The sequence below is a fragment of the Heterocephalus glaber genome, unplaced genomic scaffold (genome assembly GCF_053883595.1).
Source record: "Heterocephalus glaber isolate CG9 unplaced genomic scaffold, H.glaber_assembly_v1.0 deba00001673, whole genome shotgun sequence".
Taxonomy (NCBI): Eukaryota; Metazoa; Chordata; class Mammalia; order Rodentia; family Bathyergidae; genus Heterocephalus; species Heterocephalus glaber.
The window spans coordinates 5,970,802-5,980,821 of NW_028258410.1; positions in this window are offsets into that span (position 1 = coordinate 5,970,802).

A 10,020-nucleotide genomic window follows, 5' to 3' on the forward strand; every position below is an offset into this window, starting at 1 on the left:
TTTTGAATCCTGCAGCAGGCTTCACACAACCACCTGCTATGCTCCATTGACATACAGATGCCATGGCTAAGACTCAGAAACCACAAGTCCTTTGGAAAGATGTCCAAATAGGTAAGTGGAATGGCCCTGCTGCCTTAATAACTTGGGAGAGAGGTTTTGCCTGTTTTCTAACAGATAATGATGAAATCTTGTGGCTGTCCTCCAGGAATGTGAGAATGTGGGCCACACTGGTGGAACCAACAACATCTTGGAGAATGGATGATAGCACCCCAGCTGAGAGCAATGAGCCAGCTGCACCTGAGAGACCCACATCACCAGCAACAACTAATATATCCACAGCGAGGTCCAGGATTGCCATGATGTCCCCAGAGGAAGAATAAATATAGATTTTTTAAAAGGGGGGGAACAACTTGAAAATGTTCTTTTTACATTCATAGGTATAAAAGCATTTGCATTCCTCCTGATTCTACTCTCAAGAGATCTCTGTTAATTGACTACAAAAGTTTTTGACCAGTCTTATAAACAATTATAAAAGTAAAAATCATAAAAGGGATATTACAATTCGATTTGGCCAAATATATTTGAGGGCACTCTAGTTTTATAAATTGTCTTTTATGTTTGTCTGTTGTCTGTCAGTTTGCACAGTTGAGCTCAAAATTTTTCCCCCTCTTTTTCTTTTGACCTTTTGAAAAAACAACTTTTTCCTTAAAAGATATTCACCTATTATTGAATTGGCTTACAGATAAATGTTATTAAATTAAAGGCATGCCCTTCTTCCCCCAGCTTGCTAACTGATCAAAATGCCATAAAGATTTATTTATCAAAGCACATAGAGACCGTGGGTACTCCCTTTGGTGAATAAAGAAGCGGCCGCCCAGAAAATAATTATCATGGTCTTAATTCACTAAAGGGACCCTTCGTAATCTTATGGGAGACAAAATACAATAAATATTATCTCACTATGTTATTATAAATTGATTACATTGGTTATCATTGAAGTTTAAGTTCTAAATATGTTATTATAAAATGTTCATTTTGGTTAAGTTCTAACAATGTTATTGTGATATGTCTACATTGGTCATCTTCAAAAGATTAATTTCTGTGGCATAAATAAGAGAGTGTTATTAGAAAGATGCTTTTGGTACCAAACTACATTGAAGAACATAAGGTTTTATGTAAATGTGATATTTACTACTGCTCCTTTTCTGGTGTACAAAATGTATTCATGCTCTCTAATTGTATGGATCTTTCAAAATATTGTTTATGGTAATAACATTTTGATTCAGATATTTACCTTTCTCTTAAGCTCCAGACACCTATGATAATAAGCACGCTTATAGGCTGATTTATTTTCCTTAGATTACATCCTATAAAAAGATAGCTATTTAGGAATCCAACCACAAAACAACCATAATTGGCAATAATAACAGTTTAACTATTTTTTTATAACAAAATGCTTAATATTCAGGTAAAATTATAATAGTTGAGTTCACTACTCTTCTTACAATGCTAATATTATTGATCTTCTCTTCTGGGTGTTCAACAACCAAAGTTTAGAGAACAAAACTGAAGAGGTATCTGGGCTAAGAAGGCAGCCAATATTTGGGCCATGGCCCTCCAAGGTCAACAACAATAGCAAAAAAGATCCAGGTCATGAGGGAACCTTCTCCAAGATCCTGCATTTTTGGTGAGTCACCCAACCTCCTGAGCAGGGAGGTTGCTTAACACCAAAACAGTAAAGATACAACAAAAAGTGTGCCAAAGGAATGTCACCTGGAGGAAAAAAATCTCCCATGCTTTCACAGAAGGCAACATGGTCAAGCAAGGCCATGACATGTCCTGATGGCTGACACTGACAGAGGGTGGAATGGTTCCAAGACAGTGCCTGAGGAGACTCAATTGACCTTGTTAGATAGTAAGAGGTTGATTTTGTTTAATATAGGTCTCACCATAACTTCATCTTAAACACCCAATATACAAATATAACTAAAGACGATAGTTATTTGAGTTCAACAAAGTTTTAAGATTTTTAGCCAACAATGTTTAAAAAAATTAGATATTTAATCATTTTACAGCCCCAATTAAGAGAAATTATGCTTATTATAGACAGCTAAGCCAGTCAAACACACTATAGATCCTCACAATATATAGGGACAAGCCATTGTTGGGTGTGCTTGCTTTTCCTAAAAATACCTTCACATAAAACAAAAAGAAAGGGAGATATGTCAGGAGCAGTGCTACATCATTTTAGGGTAAAATCATTTGGTTAGCCTAATTCTTCTGCCTACAGTCCAGCTATGGAATTCTGAGACAGAATTCCATTTTGGCCTCCGGTCACAACTGAGACCTCAATGATGCAGTGATGCTGTGATTCTCCAGGACAAGATTACACCAGTTGAAGACCTCCTGGGAGGAACAAACATCTACTCAGTTCCTCATTGTTCTTGGATTGTTACATCTTGTTTACAGGGATGTACTGAACTCTCTGCAAGTCATTTGTTACATTTGTTTCTCCTGATATACTAAATAAAAGGTGTGGTAAGCTGGCGGCTTTCATCTTTGCCGACCAGAGCAGCACTGATCAGACCTAAAGCTCAGCTTCTTCTCAGTCTCATTTTTCTAGCCTTCTTGTAATTCACCTTGTGCTGCCATGTCTTGCAGGAGACTAGGACTTAGTGCAGAGGTTCTAGTAATGTCCCCTTTCCCTGTTCCCTACACTCACACCTTGATTCTCGACATAGCCATCATGTTGTTGTCCACCATGATGTCCAATCTGACAGTGCAGACCCTGGGACTCCCTTCTGTGTCTAAGGGCAGCACTGTTCCCCTGCCTCATGCTCTTTCCCCATCTCATGCATCCTCCCTAGCTGCTGGTGACCATTTTATCTCAGTTTCTATAAGGTCAAATTTCTCTATGACATGTCAATCAAATACAATATTAAATTTTTTTAAAAAAAGGAGTTTTGCACACTTGCAAAATAAGTTTTGCATACTTCTTTTGTAAAGAACATGGAAAGGCCAGGGATTCAGCTCAGTGGCATGGTGCCTGCCTTGGAAGTGCTAGGTCCTGAATTCGATCCCCAGTACTGGAAAAAAAAGAAAAGAGAACATGGAGACATTACTGCATGTGAAGTGGGTGGTACTAATGAGGCTGGGTATTTACAGCACTTCAATTCTGTGTCAAAATTGCCTACTCTTGAAACCGAGCCAAATTAATGACTGAGCTTGATCCAATAAGAGGTGAAGGCACCCCCAGGCCTTTCTTACAATGTCATGTCCACTTAGTAGATTTGTCATTTTTTACATGATTTGATTTTTATGTAATACAAGTAGATATTAAGAAAGAAAATATACAAATCACTATTTTTACTTCTATGAAAAATAAAATTTCATAGAAACATAATTAAAGAGTAAGTAGTTAATACAGGGCTTGCTGATGAGAAGTGAACACATCCTGGTCTCACAGTAGTGGAGTACATCCTATTGATGTTTACATGTGTGAAAAACTAAAAACCAAATACAATTTAACTCGATTCACATATTTACTACAAGCGCTTCCTAAGCAGTGTATATTGAGTACAAAACTATTTCCAAGGTGCAGCCCTGCTGATAGGAGGGCATCCTGTGAGCTCCAGGGAAGGGTGGGTCCTGAGGTGCTAGGGTGGCCCAGGCAGGCTCACAGCTGGCGCCAGTGACCGGGAAACAGGACAGAGGGAAGGGTGACCTCAGGCCTACCCAGACCCTGTCTTCAGCTGGAAGTGTCCATGTGCACAGAGTGGGCCAGGTCTCTTGCTTGGGGCAGTGCAGGGTGTCAAACCCTGGGCTGGCCAAGCATCCAGCACCAGCTACAGGCCAGGCTTCAGTGTCACAGGGAGCTGGTTGGAAAGGTCACTGATTTATCAGCACTGCATTAATTACTGAGAAAAATGTAAGAGAAAAGAACAGGTTTTGACAATATTCGAATGATAGGAACTTCCATAGTCACTTCAGAGAAGAACACCAAATTAAGATTACTAAACTCTATAGGAATTAATTTTTCTACTAACGGTTGAATTGAAACCACCAGCTTCTCTACCACTATAAGTTGTAATAACTTGTCAATTTCAGCCTGTCAACCTTCTATCTTACTAGCTTGTTGTTATGATTTATGTCCAATTAAATTGAATTAATCTTTAACAGACACAATAAACCCTACATATTTGTAGAGTACAGTGTAATACTGCAATGGATGTAATGGACTGATCCTCGTCACTGATAGCACTTATCATTTCTGTAACAACATCTGGTAACAACATTCAGAATCCTGTCTTCTGGCTCTTTTGAAACATAAAACATCACCATTCTAGGCAAACTCTGTGTGCAGCAGGATACCACACTCAGCCCCCTGACCCCAGTGAGCATGGTGCCCACTTGTCAGCTCCCTGCCCTGTCCCCAGCTGTTGGGACCCCCACTGTCTCCCGAGTGTATGACATTGACTTCTTGGTTCCACACACAAGTGACACTATGTGGATCTGGATCTGTCCTTCCATGTCTTGCATGTCCCAATTCATGCAATGCCCTCCGGTGTGGATATCCCTGGTGACCAGTGACATCCAGCATCTTTCTCTGCACTGTTGGGGTTTTGATGAGTTCCTGTAGCAGCATCCTTTCAAGTCCTTTCTCATTTCAAAAACTGAGATTTATTTATGTATTGAGATATTGGGTTATATGTTTCTGTTTTGTTTTGTTTTGTTTTTGCATATTTTTGAAATTAGCCCCTTGTCTGAAGCATGGCTCCCAAACATTTTCTCCTGTCCTGTAAGTTGCCTTTTTGCTGCATGCTGTCTGCAGTTCATAAAGTATGATGCACTTACCATTTGTAAAGAGCGCAGATCTCTTCTTAAATTTATTGCAGAAAGCAAATGCAAAAAGACAGAGAGGTGGAAGAAGGCAGTTGGAAGTGATGGGTGTGTGTACTACGCGGATGTGGGGACATCAGTAAGAGTGTGTGCATATGTGCACACTCACAGGACTGCACACATTAACTGCAGCATCTTCAAAGCACCAATTATACCTCACTGAGTCCCAGGAAAAAAGAAAGTGGTCCTTGAAAACATCTTTAACATGTGGAAGGACATGTGTGCAAGGGGCAAACTCCCTTTGGCACTTTTGTAAACCAAAGGACACGTGTAGGATTCTGGTGTTTAAAATATTTTTATTTTTCTTATTTTCATTCTCTAGATTTTTCTCCTCCAAGCACAGAATAGTCTTAACAAGCCAAAGTGCATGCTGTCAGACATTGGGTACTGGGGGGAGGGGGAGCCAAGTGGGCTTGATTATCAGGGTAAATGCAAAGTGCTCTGCTTCCCAATCTGACCAGGCTGAACTTGCCCAGGCAGGAGGAGGAAGAGAAGGGGCAGAGCAGGCCCCGCGGGAGACAGGACCTAGGCCGCCCAGGTCTGCATGGGCCCGGCAGCCCCCTCTTCTGTGGTCTGGGCCAGTATCAATGTCCCTCGGGGAGGAGCAGGTTTTCAGCTCAGCTCTGTGGGCAGCGTGGGCCAGAACTTGCCCCTGGGGACCAGGAGGAAGCCTGGTCCTCCTCCAGCTTGGTTCCCCTACCGCAGAGACAACATCAGAAACAGGAGTCATGATCTCTGCAGGACCTGCCTGGGTCTGAGGAGCCCTGGGGCCTGAGGGGCTTGTTCCTGAGACACTGCCCAAGGGGACCCAGTGGGCTCTCTGATGCGACCTGCAGTGTGCACATGTCCCCCCAGGGTGGGATCGTGCACAGAATGACATGTCCGAGCTGCTCCCAGGACAGCCAAGCCATGCAGACCCAGACGCTGCAGGGAGGCATGGGTTCTGGCTCATCTGGTCCCTGCCGCCCATGGGCCAAGGCGCCTTATCAGGGCACCCAGCTTGACTGCCACCAGGCCGGAGGCAGGAGGCGCCGGGCCCTGGGCTTCCTCCCCACAGCTGCCTGGGTGGACTCAGAACAGTGCTGCCGCCCCACTGGAGGCCCCGACCTCCAGCAGCCTCTTCCTTTCCCTCCCATGCCAGGAAGCCCGACCTCCTGGAGGAGTACACTGCGAGATTTGATTGCATGGCCAGAGCTGAGGAAACAGTTATTGTTGGTTCTGTCTTTTCCTGAGAAGAAGCTCTGTGTGCATCTGAAAAGGAACAGTGTGCCAGGAAGATCGGCCCTCCGAATCCTGAGGAGCAGGGTGCCACACTGGCCAGCCTTGCAGTCCCAGGAGTGCCTGAGCATCCTCCTGTCTAGGCCTGCTTTTCCCCACTTTGTGTGGGCTCCAGCGCCCATCCATCCCCTCAGCACCGCCCACCCCTGCCTCTGGTCAGGGAAGGCTTGGGGCTGCGGGCCACAGCCGCGCTCAAATGCAGGACCTGAGCAGAGTCGGGAGAACACGGGCAAAGCACTGCTGTGGGCACTCAGGAGAGCCCGAGCGGGGCGCAGCGGGGTGGGCCCCATGGGTACCGAGGTGAGGCTTTGGGTGCTGCCTTCCCCTCTGGACATCTACCAGGCCACTGGCTGTGAGGGTGCCCCTGGCTGCATCCCAGCGCTCGGTCTGAGATGGCCTGCAAAGGGGAGCAGTGCTCCTGAGATCCCCAGACCCCGGGAGCATCTGCAGAACGGGGCTCTGAACATGCCTGTCTGGTGGTGGGGAGAAGCCGGGAGCTCAGGACAAAATGGTTGGTCTGGAGCACTGGAATTCAAGGACCTCCATCTTCCCTTTTCTCCCTCTCTGTGTATTAGAACTGCTCCTGTTTACACCAGTGACCACCTTCTGCCCGTATTGACATAGAACAGCTACAGACTTCTCTTTTCTGTAGATTTTTAAAATTGTTATTAGAATGTTTGCAGTACATAAGGAGTGTGCTCACTATGGGGAGTAGGTACCTGTACGTGAGATTGTTAATTTATTAGAATGAATAATCGATAATGCAAAATAGGAATAAAAGGTCCAAAGGGGTAGGAGTAGTGGGAGGGGCAGGGGAAAGGAAAGAAGGGAAAGGAAAAATGCTGAGAAATGGAAAAAATGGAAATAAAGTCTTTGTAAAAAGGGAAGGGTGGAGGGTGGGAAGGGAGGGCTAGGAATGGGGAAAAAATAAGAACCAAGATGCATTATGTAAAGGTACAATTTCCAATGAGAAATGTAATTGTGTTGTATACCTACAATGTACCAATAAAAGAATTTAATAAAAAAAGATATGTTATATAAAGGTACAAATTTCCAATGATTAATGTCATTATATTGTATAGCTAAATTGTACCAATAAAATTAATTTTAAAAATAAAAAACATTAGGGAAGCAAGAAGACATAGTCAGCCCATCCTCCTGGGGAGTGGAGACCTGTGGCCAGGGAGTCTGGCATCATGTCACGTGGTCGGCCTCCATGGCTGCAGACTCCTTCTCCTGCGTTTGGCTGCACCTTGTGTTCATGCTTCCAGGCCGAGCTCTTTCGAGCACACAGGAAGCCTGCAGGGGCTGGCGGCCTCTCTCTTTACTTTTTATTTTTCATTCATCCATGTGTGCAGTACATCACTGCTACGTTCTGGGTCTGGATGTCCCCCAAAGCCTCCTGTGATTATGGGCTGGATCTGGAGTGTGTGAACCTGGAATTAATTCCTAAAGCAATTCTGGGCTCAAGGCACGGGGATCAAGGGTGTGAGTGCTGCTGCCGTAAGTAATCTGAATAAGATAAAAGGGGCAATTTCCTTAAAGCTGGAAGAAAGTAAAGCCACTTTGTCTTCTAATCCAAGCACCCCAGCTCCAGACTGGTACAAAGATTTTGTTACAGATGCTGATGCTGAAGTTGTAGAGCACTCTGGAAAAATGGTACTTCTCTTGGAATGACAGAAGAAATTGAGGATAAAGTTCTTGTTTTTAGCCAGTCTCTCATACCTCTGGACTTGATTGAAGATTTTTTTGAATTGACCAGTAGGGAGAAAACAGAAGATAAAGATAAACCTCTCATTTATAAAGATGAAGGGAAGTGGCTCTGAATCATTGACTACTACCATTTAGATGGTTCTACTGATGCACAGTCAAGGAAGAAGTGAGCTGAAGAATTTAATGATGAAACTAATGTGAGGGGAGATTTTTTATCATTTCTACCAAAGCAGGATCTCTTGGAATTAATCTGGTAGCTGCTAACTGAGTAATCATATTTAATGCTTCTTGGAATCCATCTTATGATATTCAGAGTATATTCAGAATTTATTGCTTTGGACAAACTAAGTCTGTGTGTATGTACAGGTTCTTAGCTCAGGGAACCATGGAAGATAAAATTTTTGATCGTAAAGTAGCTAGGCAATCATTATCTTTTTGAGTTGTTGATCAACAGCAGGTTGAGCATCATTTACTATGAATGAGCTTACTGAACTTTATACTTTGGAGCCAGACTTACTAGAGGACCCCAACTCAGGAAAAAAGAAATGGGATACTCCCATGCTGTCAAAGTATACTGTACTTGCAGAACTTCTTCAAATACATAAAAAACACATTGTAGGATATCATGAACATGATTCTCTTTTGGATTACAAAGAGGAAGAAAAGTTAACTGAAGAAGAAAGAAAAGCAGCTTGGGTAGAATTGAAGCAGGAAAGAAGGGACTGACCGTGCATTTCAACATACCAACTGGGGCCAATTTAGCCCCTGTCACTTTCAGCTCTCAAACTCCTTATATTCCTTTCAATTTGGGAGACCTCTCAGCAATGAGTAATCAATAACTGGAGGATCTCATTAATCAAAGAAGAGACAAAGTTGCAGAAGCAATAAATAGTGTGACAGCAGTGAGGATTCAGCCTCTTGAAGATATGATTTCAGCTTTATGGAAGAAAAACATGAATCTCTCAGAGGCCCAAGTTCAGGCATTAGCATTAATTAGACAAGCCAGCCAGGAGCTTGATGTTAAACAAAGAGAAGCAATCTACAATGATGTACTGACAAAACAACAGATGATAATCAGCTGTGTTCAGTGAATACTTATGAGCAGAAGGCTCCAGCAGCAGTACAATAAGCAGCAACAGCAACGAATGACTTACCAACAAATGACACTGGGTCACGTCATGATGCCAAAGCCTCAGAATTTAATTATGAGACCTTCTAACTACCAGCAGATTGATATGAAAGGAATGTATCAGTCAGTGGCTGGCAGTATGCAGCCACCACTATTACAGTGTGCACCATCCCCAATGAGAAGTAAAAATCCAGGACCTTCCCAAGGGAAATCAATGTGATTTTGCACTGAAAGCTGAAAGGATTGTTAAAATCATAGAAAGATCTTTTATTTCTTTAGGAATCAATGACTTAACAAAACTCAACTGGGTAAATAGTTTGGTCCCTTAAATGCTAATCTTCCATATTAGTTTTAAATTTATTTTAAATAAGGCATAGCTTTTCTACCTGACATTTGTCAGTGATGTTGCCTAGAATATTGTTACACACATTGAGTAGAGAAGATATTTCAAATTGTTTCAATGAAAACAAATCCTTTCATAACAGTAAAAGCTCACAGATTTCCTCTCTAAATTTTTATGACTGCTTTTTGCAACCACAAAATTGTCATAAAATTAATGAATTTAGGAAAGAATAAAGATTTATATATCCATTCTTTACATGTAAAAATGCACAGCTGAGTTCTTAGAGTTGATCCCTCAATTTATGAAATATATTATACTTAATCCACTTCTTGATTAGGGCGATTGAAATGGTCTTAATGTTCTTTTGACTGCAGTCTGAATTTGGACTGCTATATTGTTTCTTATTATTGAAAGTCAGAAACTAAGGGTTATCTTTGACACAGAATTGTGTGCAATATTCTTAAATACTACTGCTCTAAAGTTGGAGTCTTGCAGTTATCCTAGCAATGTATAAACAGCCTTAAGTACAGCCTAAGAAGAGAATTGGTTTTTCTTCTTTAGTCTGCCACTTTTTATTTTCAGTTACATGCGCTGAAATGATTACTGGAGAAATTTCAGGGTTGTGGATTATCTTTTATCTCTCCTGGTACTAATATAA